General features: G+C 45.8%; 1 protein-coding gene across 1 annotated transcript in view; it reads right to left on the bottom strand.

The window, feature by feature from the left end:
- Positions 1-13663, bottom strand: part of CCDC40 (coiled-coil domain 40 molecular ruler complex subunit) — a 708731-nt gene that overhangs the window by 583565 nt on the left and 111503 nt on the right. The window lies entirely within an intron of this gene.

A 13663-nucleotide genomic window follows, 5' to 3' on the forward strand; every position in this document is an offset into this window, starting at 1 on the left:
AAGCCCGCAGCTCTAGAGTGACAACAGAGCACAGGCTCTGTACCGCTAAAGTGACACTAGACCAGATCCATAGCTGTGTCCGCGACTGGGGAATACTGGATCACATGTGTGCGTCCAACAGGCGTGAAGCGACAGGAGACCCTCACAAGCAGAAGCGTACCGATACTGGAGCATGGCGGCCCATCCGCGCAAGGGTTGAAAGGAAGAGTTCGCAGATGGACTCCAGAGTATTGAGGATGTATGTTTGGTTGTTCAAGTGTGTAAGGGAAGGAGTCCAGGTTAGAGAATTCTAACGTCATAAACACTGCACTTTCTCAGCTCCTATGTGAGTTAGAGATGTTCATTAAATCCATGTGGCACTGCCTGCCTCTCAAGTCAAACTTTGAACATGAAAAACGACGGGAACTTGCCTGTTGCATCGAGCAAGGACTGCAACAACACAGATCAGCAGCCGAGAGCACGCATTTGTGTTGCATTTTTCAGAACTAACTTATTAAGCAAAAGCCAATTAGACGAGTACATAATTTGTCATATATAAGCTGTGTATTTTAACTCTGAATCCACAGGTGGAGACTAACAAAAGTGGACAATACTCTTTGTAGTCCATAGGATGTGCGTGGTGAATAACTGAGCTATTGTTTTTTTCTGCCCCGTGCTGGATACACACGGCTCGAATCACTCCAACAACTGCTCTTTCTATCCGTGACTTGTCACTTCTTGTGTTTCTTCACAACACTTACTTTTGTCCCACGCTATCGCAGTAACTCTTCACCTTTTGTTTTAGTATTCGGAAACTGAGGTGTTCCAATGAATTTCTATATTCCATAAATACATCGTAATTACTGAATTAAATTAAAATCGTGGCAGTAGTGTTCTCCCCCTTGGAATCACGCCCGTGTCCCTTGGTCTGGTATTTGAACAATCCTACGCTGACCTCGGCCTCGTAGTGAGGTCAGAGGTCAGCCCTGCAAAATACTGAGAATGGTACACTCCCTGAGTCCGCTGGTGGTTTTGATAGTGCCAAGATGCCTGTTAGGTGAACGGTGCGCTTTACAAATTGATAATACTAGTAAGTAGCATTGCTTATCAGTGAGAGGGATCGACTTTCAGGTGCGTATAACTTGCCATGGACTCGGAAATCCCATATCTGTCGGTTTTGCCCTAGGAAATGTTGCTCTTGTTGAAATCGAGAGATTCTGTTCCTCATCCTACGGTAACGACTGATCTAGAAACCAGTTTTATGTCTGTGAGAAGACTCCGGCCCGCGTTGCAAGAGGGTTCCTAAAACGGACTTGGGAGGAGACGTGATAATATTGCGCCATGCATAATAATCGGGGACAATGTATGTGGTGTTTGTATAGCGAATATAGAGATGAGAGGCAACGAAACGCTGTACTGAGTCAAAATTGAAGGGATTTGTCAGGACGAGCAGACGTGGAATTACAGGTTAACATGCAGGAAACAGAGCGGTCCCAGCGACTCCTGCAGGTATTCTCTTTTCCATAAGAGATCCGTAAGGGGTGCTTATAATGCTTTGATAATTCTGTATTCCGCTTTTACCAATAACAGAGATCTAAAGATCGACTTAAGCGCTTCATGTTACTGCAGGGGTCTTCAAAGTGTGGGGCGCGACCCCCAGGGGGGCCGTGAAGTGATAGAAAGGGGGTCGCGCTTTCCCGGTCACACTTCTGCGAGGCACAACAAGGGATTCAGCCCCCCTCCTCCCCCGTAGTGTGTCTCAGCTCGAGCTGCTGTGGGCTCCGCTGGGCTGTCTGCAGTCTTATCTCCTGAGTTTTTCACAGGTCGTTAAGGACCATTTGCAGATTTACATACCTTTTGTAAAGTGCTTACTTATTTTTTCCAGTTCCAGTACCCCCTGGGCCCCAACTCTGCCTTCTCCTTACATTTGTATTTCACATTTACTGCAGTAGTGTGTTAGAATGCATTTCATGAAAATAAATATAAAGTAGGGTTGCAAGAAGAGAAATACCGGCCATTTGATGTTTAAAGAGCCTGCAAAGGCCTCCTTTTGACACTAAATGGGATTGTAAATAAAATCATATGCATTCATTCGTAATGTGACTTTTCTGTCTTTGTTCCCTTTAATTATCAGTCATGGATCATTGAGGCAGCACTAGAACACAATTAAAAGTGCTTTTATTTATATTTGCTGTTCCAAGTACGCACAGATGAGTGCTGAAATATACAGCTTTAGGTGACTGCTTATTTTTGTACTGTCTGGGACATCAAAATAATGAGCAGGCAACCCTAACCATAGGACTGGAAGTGTGTTGCAGGATCAGCATATTATTTATTTTCTCCACCCTCGATCCCTGATTAATGTCAGAATAGCAATAGTTTAACTTATGTCTTAAACCCTACGCTGCCGTCAATAATATGCTGAGTTACTTCAAGTGTTTGGGAATGCACCCTGCATTCAGAGAACTCACTTCTCATTCTCACACTTCACTTTCACGCTCACCCTGCACTCACAGCGATCGCAATGCCCTCACACTGATCACCATGCACTCACATCATTCACCCTCTCACACTGCACTCACAGTGATCACTCTGCAATCACAATGCACTTGCGTTGTTCACCCTGTACCTCAGCCTGCAGTCACACCACTCATATGCACTCATGTGACACCTCATTCACCTGTCCCCTCACTGCTCAATTTGCAACTTGCTCAAACAAGCCCATCATTAACCATGCATTCATTCGTCCCACTCTGCACTTACATCCGCACCCAAATTCATGGTAACCTCACTCACCCTGCAGTCACTCCTCTTTCGCTACTCTCACACTGTTGCATCACTCACCGTGCACTCACATGGGCACACTTCTCATCCACAGAGTGCAGAGGGTTAATGTGCCTGCTACAAAGAACATGTACTATGCAGATCACAGAACTGTGAGTAAACTGAGTAGCACTATAAAAAAAAATGTTTGTCAGAAAGGTGCTACAGAGAGATGAGGTGCTTTGTTGGTGAGTGGTAGTGAGGGAATTTATGGAGAAGGAGGAAATGGGGATGGGGCACCAAAAAAGACTGTTGCGCCATTTGTGGCCAGTGCTATGGCCAGCCCTGCCTGGGAGTGTAGGCCCACTCGCGAAGTTTGGGTCTAGTCGCTCCCATGCTTCTGCCTACTACTATTATTATTTACATTTGTAGTGTGCTGCTATTACCAAAAGGTGTCCTGGGGCTAATAGCCATCTGCTGCCTGAAGGCAAATGAGAAACATACAGAAGGGGAAGGAGAACCAGCCAAAAGGGGTGACCTACAGAGCATAGAGCCAGGTTTTTAGGTCTCGCGAGCCAAAGGCTCGAAGAGACATTTTATATGTGGGTTTCTCAAAGTGCTACCCACACTTTTGGCTGGCCTAAACCTTGAGTGCACGAGAACACATGCACGTGCACAGCTGCTCCTCTGCTAATTGCATTCCCCCCTCCCTTCTCACCCAGTCCTTGGATGCTCTGCTCAATTACTTTCACTTTCGCGCTTTGACCTTTGCATTCCCCCCTCCCTTCTCACCCAGCCCTTTGATGCTCTGCTGCATCTCCCTCCTCCCTGGGCCTGAAGGGAGATAGAGACATCCTCCTTAATTTTTGTTTCCCCTCTGAGCCCGAGAACACATCGGGTCCTGTTGATCAACTCTGAACTCCGATACATTGCTCTCAAGTGACCGTCTGTCAGAGGAAACAAGCAGCAGGCACTTAAATGACCTATGGGGCCCCAATAATGCTAAACACTACGAAAATCAGATAGAAATCTGTACAAACCAACACGAGTCACATGCCATGTGTGTAACATAATTCCACTCCTCCCTACGTGACTCCACTCCACACAATGGCATTCCACATCACACAATTGCACTCCAAGTTACACATCTGCCCTTCATGCCACACAATTGCTCTCCCTGCTGCACAATTCCATGTCTCACAATTCGACTCCACATCACAGAATCCCACGCAACCAAGTTCCACGCTACGTAGTTCAACTCCACACCACATAATTTAATGCCATATATTACCCCTCGAAGTCACATAATTCCACTCCACCTCTTTTCAATCCACTCCATACCACATCATTTCACCCCATGACACATAATTTCCATGCAACACAATTCCACATCTAAGAATAACGCTCAGGCCACAAATTTCCACTCACACAATTCAATGCCACATAATTCTACTCCATAACACAGAATTCCACTTCAGTGCACAACATATAAATCCACATCATGACACATACTATGCCACATAATTTCACTCCCTACAACATAATTCCACTCTGTGTCACTTAATGCATCTTCCCTTTCGTGCCACATGATTCAGATCAACATATTTCCCCTCAACTCAATTCCTTGCCATGCGACACAATTGCACGTCACGTACAGCCATGCCACATTATTATACTATATGCCACACACTTTCAGTCCAAACCACATAATTCCACACCACGTCACATAATTCCTCTCCACATCAGTTAATCCCACTACACACAATTGCACTCCATGTCACTCTGTGTGTCACTCTGTGGCACTCATCACAATTCCATGTCTCAAAATTACACTCCATGGCACACAATTGCACGCCATACAATTTCACACCACACAATTCCATGCCAAACAAAACAGCACCACTTAAAGCCAATCCATGGCATGTAATGCCATGCCACACAATTCAAATCAACATAATTCGGCTCCATGCCACATAATTCCACGGCACGTAATTCCACTCAACACCACACAATTCATTACCATGTCACATAATTCCACACCATGCTATAATTAGCACTCCACTCAGTGACACTCCATGTCACCCAATTGCACTCCACATCACACAATTGCATTTCACACCACACAATTCCACGTTGCACAATTCCACTCCATGCAACACAATTCTGCACCACACAATTCAACTCCATGCCACCTAAGTGCACTCCACCCTCATATTTCCAATCCAAGCAACATAATTCCACTCCATGTCGCATAATTCCAATCCTCTCAATGCCGCACAATACCATGTCAAACAATTCCATGCAACACAATTCTTCTCCACAATTTTTCACGCCACCTAATTCTACTCTACACAACATAATTATGCGCTAGAATTCTACTATATGCCACACACTTTCACTCAACACCACATAATTCCACACCACGTCACATAATTCCACTCCACAACACTTAATCCCACTCAACACAATTGCACTCCATGTCACACAGTGGCACTCCTCACAATACCATGTCTCAAAATTTCACTCCATGGCACTCAATTGCACGCCATACAATTTCACACCACACAATTCCATGCAAAAATTATTTGCACCACTTAAAGCCAATCCATGGCATGTAATGCCATGCCACACAATTCAAATTTACATGCTTCGGTTCCATGCCACATAATTCCAAGGCACGTAATTCCAGTCAACACCACACAATTCATTACCATGTCACATAATTCCACTCCATGCTATATGGTTTCCACTCCACTCAGTGACACTCCATGTCACCCAATTGCACTCCACATCACACAATTGCATTTCAAGACACACAATTCCACGGTGCACAATTCCACTCCAGGCAACAAAATTACACTCCATGCAACACAATTCGGCACCACACAATTCAACTCCATGCCACCGAAGGGCACTCCACCCTCATATTTCCAATCCAAGCCACATAATTCCACTCCATGTCGCACAATTCAAATCCTCTCAATGCCGCTCAATACCATGCAACACAACTCTTCTCCACATACTTTCACGCCACCTAATTCTACTCTACACCACATAATTCCACTAGTCAACACCCCACAATACCATGCCACACAATTCAACTCCATCCCACACAATTTCACTCCATGCAACATCACGACTCCACATCATGCAACATAATTCCACTCCATGACACATAATTCCACTCCATACCACATAATTTCACATTATACCACACTGTACCACCTGAATTTAAGCTCCCCAAAAAACATAATTTCACACCACACAATTCCACACCAGACAATTCCATGCCAAAACATTCCATGTCACATCTCATAATTCTACTCCACAGAACATAATTCCACTCCTTGCCCCTTAATTCTATGCCACACCACTTGATTTCACACCATGTCACATAATTCCACTGCACGGCACTGAATTCCTCTCCACACAATTGCACACCACGTCACATAATTGTAGTTCACGCCACACACTAACATTTCGATCTCAGTGAATGCAAAATAATTCCACTACACATAATTCCATGCCACATAAAGTGCTCTCCACTTCTCATAACTCCACACCACATAATTCCATTCCATGGCACACAATTGCATGCCACGTAATTCCATACCACACCCCATAATTCCACACCACATCACATAATCCCACTCCACCCCCATACTTCCTCTCCGCAGAATTGCACTCCATGTCACACAATTGCATACCACGCCACACAATTCCATGTCTCACAATTTCCCTCAACACCCCACAATTCAAGGACACACCACACAAATCCACACCAAATAATTCCATGCCATAACACATAATTAGACTCCATGGAACGTCATTCCATGCCACATAATTCCACTCCACTATTAATGAATCCACTCAATAACATACTACCACTTAGCGGGACATAATTAAAGTCCACCACATAATTTCATTCCATGCCACATATTTCCACTCCATTCCAGGACACATACTTCCATTCCTCTCAACACAATTCCATGCCACACAATTCAATGCCACACAATTACACTCCACACCATATAATCCTACTCCACGCCATGCCAACTAATTCCACACCACATCCCTTAATTCAACACCATGCCACATATTTTAAATCCAGGGAACATAATTCATTTCCATACAATTGCAGTCTATGCCACACCACGCAAAACAATTCCACAACTCACAATTCAGCTCCATGCCACACAGTTCCAAACCACTCGACATACTTTAATGCCACATAATTTCACCCCACACAACAAAATTTCACTCTGCATATTTCCACACTACTTGACACCACGTATTTCTAGTCTCCAGCTTTCTCTCTATCCCTCACTTAAACCCTCTTTCTCTGCTCACAGTATACCTGTCTCTCTACCCATCGCTCTCTATACTCACTCTATTCCTCTCTGTACCTCTAGCTCTAAACCTCTCTCTCCAGCTTTCTCTCTATCCCTCTCTTAAACCCTCTTTCTCTACACCTCTTAACCCTGTCATCATGCCAGCTGCAGTTATAGAAAACATCCTGTAAAACATCACACCTCCTCTAGGTCAGCCAAAAGGGTGTCTACATCTCTATGTATCAGCAGGAGTTAATCAATGGAAATACGTTAGAATATTTTATCTAGGGGACGTGTCTCAAAGATTGTTTATTATATGCCAGGAGGGGTATGTCATAGGGGGAAGTGGACACGCAAGAATGTACCCATGTTCTGCCGGGTAACTGGAAAGAGGCTCTTGCCAGGGGTGAGACGGAGAACACACGAGCCTGTTCCTCGGATTGACTCCCCCTCCCTTCTCTCCTGCCAGCTGCAGTTATATAAAACATCCTGTAAAACAGCACCCCTCCTCTAGGTCAGCCAAAAGGGTATCCACATCTATCTGTATCAGCACGAGTTATTCAATGGAAATACGCTAAAATATTTTATCTAGGGGACGTGTCTCAAATATTATTTATTATTTGCCAGGAGGGGTATGTCATGGGGGGAGTGGACACGCATGAATGTACCCAGGTTCTGCAGGGTAACTGGAAAGAGGCTCTTGACAGGGGTGAAAGACGTGAGTGCTGCAGGGCACTCTGGCCACAGCTGACGGACCCCTGTGCTGATAAGAGATCACATTGAAGCAAGGCCAACATGCAGGCCCTGCTAAGAAACTTTAGCCGTGACCAGTGACATATACACAGCCATAAATAAGTGCCAAGGCAATCGGCAAGCTGACCTTTGCTCATTTTCACCGCTGCCTCCCTTCCTCCACAACCACCCCCCACCCCCCAAACCCCATTGCTTCTTTATGAAGCCTCTGTCTGGATATATCTCTCACGGAGTCTGCCATTTACAATAAAAAAATATTTAGTTACAAGAACATTTGGGTAAACTGTCCAAGGAACATAGAGGCGTGTCAAAAGACGCAGAGACTGCAGACAGAGCCATCCTGCATGCTTAATGCTTTGGCAGGCATCAGTTTCCAACTTGATGCAAACTTCACTCAACTGCACACACACACACGCACTCACAACCACACAGAGAGACACAAAACCACACACATACAACCACACACAAACCCACACACACACACTCGACCACACACACAAACAAAACACAAAAGCACACACAAACACACACACAACCACACACACACTCAACCACACACATAACCAAACACACACACATAACCAAACACACACAACGACACCCACACACACACTCAACCATACACACTCTCAACCATACACACTCTCAACCATACACACTCGACCACACACACTCAACCACACACACTCAACCACACACACTCAACCACACACACTCAACCACACACACTCAACCACACACACACACTCAACCACACACACACTCAACCACACACACACTCAACCACACACACACTCAACCACACACACACTCAAACACACACACACACAAACAAAACCACACACACACAACCGCACATACAACCACACACATACAACCACACACCTACAAACACACACACAAACCCACACACACACTCAACCACACACACACACACTCAACCACACACACTCACACACACACACAACACACACACACACACACAAACAACACACACACACACACACAACAACACACACAGACACAACTACACACACACACACACACAACCACAAAAATTTCTGGACTGACAGCATAAATACACAGTCAACAAGCCCGATGAACACTCGGAAAAATTTATAAAGTCACCACCAACTTTCAAACCATCTTGCTGTTGCAAAGTGTGTGCTGTACACATGGCAAAACCGTGCCACAGCGCAGTGTTGCAAGGAATGCTTTGATCCTCGGAGGCTAACAGACCTCAGTCTCTGCATTAGTTAACCCCGTCTTCGCACTGCATGAAAACAGGGTACACACTGTCCAGCATGAAGTGAGACATTGTCCTCGGGGCTGGAGATCCTATTTAGCAATCTGCTTTAAACATTGTGATTAGTTTAGGACAGTAAACATAAAGGAGCACTGGAAACGCTGATAACATGGATTCCATTTTGCGTATTGACTACAACTTTTAAAAAGCACGCAGTACTGAAACAAGCATTTACACTGCAATAGGTCTCGCATTTAAAAACAGGCTTTTGCAATGCACTAGGTCTTGCATTGACACGAGTTTGAGCTATTGGCATTGCACATAACAATGCATTTTAATTTAGATTACTTTTTGAAAACATAAATAGAAAGGATTTGTTAATTACAATACCAAGAGCTTAAACTCTCGTAACTGCGAGACCTATTGCATTTGCAATGCAATAGGTCTCGCATTTGCAAAATTTTAAGCTATTGGCATTGTTCATGACAATGCCTTTTTTAATCTATTTTATAAAACAAACACATAATAACATTTAGTTATAATTTACAAAGCCAATAGCTAGTGTGGAATTATTATTAGCAATGCCAGCTGCTCACACTTTTATAATGCGAGACCTATTGCATTGCAAATGCTTGTTATATCTTTCTAAAGGATAATAGAGTCTTGGTGGAGCGAAGCAAAGGAGGGTGCACGTTCCATAACTGTGTGGCCTGCACCAAAACAGCAAGACGGACAATTCGTGCCTTCCTGAATTAGGGAACAATAAGCAGAGTGGCACAGGCCAAGAGGAGTATACGGGTCCGACCCGTGTGCTCGGTGAGGAGAGATGAGAGGATGAGAAAGTACAGCAAGGGAGTGAGAGAATTCGATTGAAGAGGCCAGGGATGAGGAGAAATGTGAAGTGCCGAAGGGAAGTGCAGACACGCAAGAAGTGAGTGTGAGGATAAGTTGCGGGCACAGAGGAGGGCTACTGTCAAACTGTGAGAGAAGATAGCTGAGAGATGATCTGTGACCTAAAAAGTAATTTGATGCAACATTGGTGAGGGACGAATGCAAAAACAACAATTGATGGACAGAATGCAGAACAATGTCATACATTCACCCCAGTACAGAGATCTGGGCCTAAATCCATCGTTTTTTTGCTCACCATGCCATTCCAGTTTGAACCCAGCCATATGCAAATCAGCCTTGACCCTGTGCCCCATGGGAACAGTCCAGCCCGAACTGCCAAGCCAGGTCCTCCCTGGACTGGAAACAAGCATCCTAGGACCGGTTTCGGGCTTTCAGCCCTCGTCAGCCAGGATAGCCTGATTCCAGTGGCATGGAGAGCAAGGGACTCACGTCTGAGCATACCCTTCCCACTCGGGGTGACAAATGCAAAAACAACAATTGATGGACAGAATGCAGAACAATGTCATACATTCACCCCAGTACAGAGATCTGGGCCTAAATCCATCGTTTTTTTGCTCACCATGCCATTCCAGTTTGAACCCAGCCATATGCAAATCAGCCTTGACCCTGTGCCCCATGGGAACAGTCCAGCCCGAACTGCCAAGCCAGGTCCTCCCTGGACTGGAAACAAGCATCCTAGGACCGGTTTCGGGCTTTCAGCCCTCGTCAGCCAGGATAGCCTGATTCCAGTGGCATGGAGAGCAAGGGACTCACGTCTGAGCATACCCTTCCCACTCGGGGTGACAAATGCAAAAACAACAATTGATGGACAGAATGCAGAACAATGTCATACATTCACCCCAGTACAGAGATTTTTTGCCCTAAGTGGGATGGGTATGCCCAGACGTGGGACCCGTGCTCACTACGCCACTGGAGTCAAGCTATCCTGGCTGATGACGGCTGATAGCCAGAAACCGGTCCTAGGATGCTTGATTCCGGTCCAGGGAAGACATGGCTTGGCAGTTCGGGCTGGACTGTTCCCATGAGGCACAGGGTCAAGACTGATTTGCATATGGCCATGTCTGAACTGGGGTGGTGTAGTGGGCAAAAGAACGATGGATTTAACCCAGATCTCTTGACTGGGGGAGAATGTATGCATTGTCAGCATTCCGTCCATCATTTGTTTGTTGTAACGCTTTTTGCCCTAAGTGGGATGGGTATGCCCAGACGTGGGACCCGTGCTCACTACGCCACTGGAGTCAAGCTATCCTGGCTGATGACGGCTGATAGCCAGAAACCGGTCCTAGGATGCTTGATTCCGGTCCAGGGAAGACATGGCTTGGCAGTTCGGGCTGGACTGTTCCCATGAGGCACAGGGTCAAGACTGATTTGCATATGGCCATGTCTGAACTGGGGTGGTGTAGTGGGCAAAAGAACGATGGATTTAACCCAGATCTCTTGACTGGGGGAGAATGTATGCATTGTCAGCATTCCGTCCATCATTTGTTTGTTGTAACGCTTTTTGCCCTAAGTGGGATGGGTATGCCCAGACGTGGGACCCGTGCTCACTACGCCACTGGAGTCAAGCTATCCTGGCTGATGACGGCTGATAGCCAGAAACCGGTCCTAGGATGCTTGATTCCGGTCCAGGGAAGACATGGCTTGGCAGTTCGGGCTGGACTGTTCCCATGAGGCACAGGGTCAAGACTGATTTGCATATGGCCATGTCTGAACTGGGGTGGTGTAGTGGGCAAAAGAACGATGGATTTAACCCAGATCTCTTGACTGGGGGAGAATGTATGCATTGTCAGCATTCCGTCCATCATTTGTTTGTTGTAACATTGGTGAGGGACAGCAGCGATCGGGGAAGAGAGGGAGTACTGGGGTGGGTGCTGAGCAGTGATTAATTTGTAATTAAACATGTGCCAGGAACCTCACCAGTAGGCCACTGCAACTTTAACCACCCACCCATTGCCTTGCATGTGCGGCCAATGTCAATACCTATGCAACTACCAACCATAACACTGTACAAATGTGACTATTTCAAGCCCCCAAAGCTATAAGAATGGCATGGATGTCAGAAGTTTATCGTTTTTAATGTATATTGAATTAATAAACAGCTGTTCTGCTCATCTATAAATTACACAGACAGAGCCATCAAGTGGCATGTGGCAGATGGTCATATTGCCAGTGTGCACAATTAGGTGCCAGTGCGGAGCAACGGAAACCACCTTCTCAAATTAAGCACTGGTGCTGAGGTAACAGGGGAGAGGGACATTGGTTCAAGAAGGTGTGAAAAAACAAAGGATAGATGTGAAAGATGAATGGGGGACGGGAGAGGTGTAAGATACAAATAGACAACAATTTGAATGGAGAGACTTGAGATGAATGAGAAGTGCAGATGGGCACGGGAGGTGACAGGGCCAGAGAGGCCATGAGATAAATGCGAGAAACTGTTAGAGATGAGGGCAGTGAAAAGGCAGAATGGCAAGAGGTGATTAAGGGTGAAGTGAGAAGTTGAATGGGGAGAGTTTAGAAGTTGTAAGAAGGGGTGAAATAAAATGGCCTGCAAAGTGAGAGAGAGATCCAGGAGAGGAGAGGAGAGAGGGATGGAAGGGAGGGGTGAGAGGAAAGTGGCATGGGTAAATTGCTTAACTCTGCACAAGACCGCCAGGGTTTTAAGGGACCCCTGCTGCTCCCGGCCAGGGCCAGGTGAGCTTCTAATATGGCAGCACGTATTCCTGTGGAGTGGATGGCCCATCTCAAAGGTTGACTAGACATGTTTCTGATGTTAATTGCTGTATTTTGGTTCTAAACTGGTATTGATGGGGTGAAATCTTTCCTCAGTGTTACTGTGTGCAAAAAAATGAAAAATAATGAAGCAATTCTAGCCCAAAATAACGCTGCATCACATAACGTTATTTAAATTTTCTTCCCACACAATTTAGTCAAGCCTGTCGTGTAATTTGGTCCTCACCTGCCTCGTAATTCCAGAAGCCCTGCCTACAGGTTTAGAAATGTTTATCAGGAGGGGGTCCTTACGACTGAAAATGTTGACAGGGGGGTCTCGGCACCCAAAAGTTTGAAGACCTCTGTGTTACTGCGTCACTATTCTGTGTTTTTTAATATATGAGTAGCTTCAGAACTGAACCAGACTGATAGATCACACGAATGGCTTGGCCAATGCCAGAGTGACATGGGCTCGCATGCCCTCTCACACCAGCACTGCTGAAACACTGAATCCCCTGCATGGCGCCGGCTGCGACACTGCGATGCTACATGAACTGACGTGTGATGTGCCAGAGCTGCAATGAAACGGAATTACATGCATGGCTGGGGCTATACTGCTGAGAAACCTAAACACACATGCACTGCTGTGACAAAGCTGCATATACAGGTTCACAAGGTGTCTGCACTCCCGCAATACTGGATGACATCGATTACTACGCCAGTCCTTCAGTGATACTGACTGCATCGCATGCACAGCGGTATCTCCAATGCAGATAAGTTGATTTATATGCATCGCTAGGCCAATGCTGCTGTGGCAGCGGATCACATGCACATCGGTCTCTCTAATGCAGATATGCGGATTTACATGCATCGCTGCTGTGGCAGCGGATCACATGCACAGCGGTCACTGTGATGCAGATAAGCTGGATTTACATGCACCGCTGGGCCAGTGCTGCTGTGGCAGCGGATC

This window comes from Triturus cristatus, chromosome 7 (genome assembly GCF_964204655.1).
Source record: "Triturus cristatus chromosome 7, aTriCri1.1, whole genome shotgun sequence".
NCBI lineage: Eukaryota > Metazoa > Chordata > Amphibia > Caudata > Salamandridae > Triturus > Triturus cristatus.